We start from the raw sequence: 350 nt of genomic DNA, 5'->3' as shown, positions 1-350 counted from the left end.
CATGTGCAAAATTGACATGATAATTCAATTTGTTGTACGATAAAAACCTATAGATATCGGACAATACACTCAGATCATTCTAACACAAACCTATAACCTCGTACATTTTGGCAACACCGTAAGCTGCAGGCTTTTCATTTGCAGTTTTATCCTGCAACTGATACTGTAACCATTTTTCTCTAATTCTAGAAAAAAATAGATACTGTGCGTATATATTGAAATTATTTTATGTTACCGAGTTCAAATAGTCATTTTTTTCTCACAATGTCATGCTTCTATTTTATATTTTCATTTTTGCCATACTTATCACTCGACCCGCTCATAATTTATTTACACACACACACACTCAA

The 350-nt window shown here is 32.0% G+C and overlaps 1 protein-coding gene across 1 annotated transcript in view; it reads left to right on the top strand.

Annotated features, from left to right (window-relative positions):
* The window catches only part of LOC119589087 (nuclear hormone receptor FTZ-F1 beta-like), a gene marked incomplete in the record, with an annotated part of 70,745 nt that overhangs the window by 44,954 nt on the left and 25,441 nt on the right, over nucleotides 1-350 (top strand).

Source organism: Penaeus monodon, chromosome 25 (genome assembly GCF_015228065.2).
Source record: "Penaeus monodon isolate SGIC_2016 chromosome 25, NSTDA_Pmon_1, whole genome shotgun sequence".
Taxonomy (NCBI): Eukaryota; Metazoa; Arthropoda; class Malacostraca; order Decapoda; family Penaeidae; genus Penaeus; species Penaeus monodon.
Note: the sequence above shows the minus strand (reverse complement) of the source record. Positions and strands in the feature narration are given on the sequence as shown.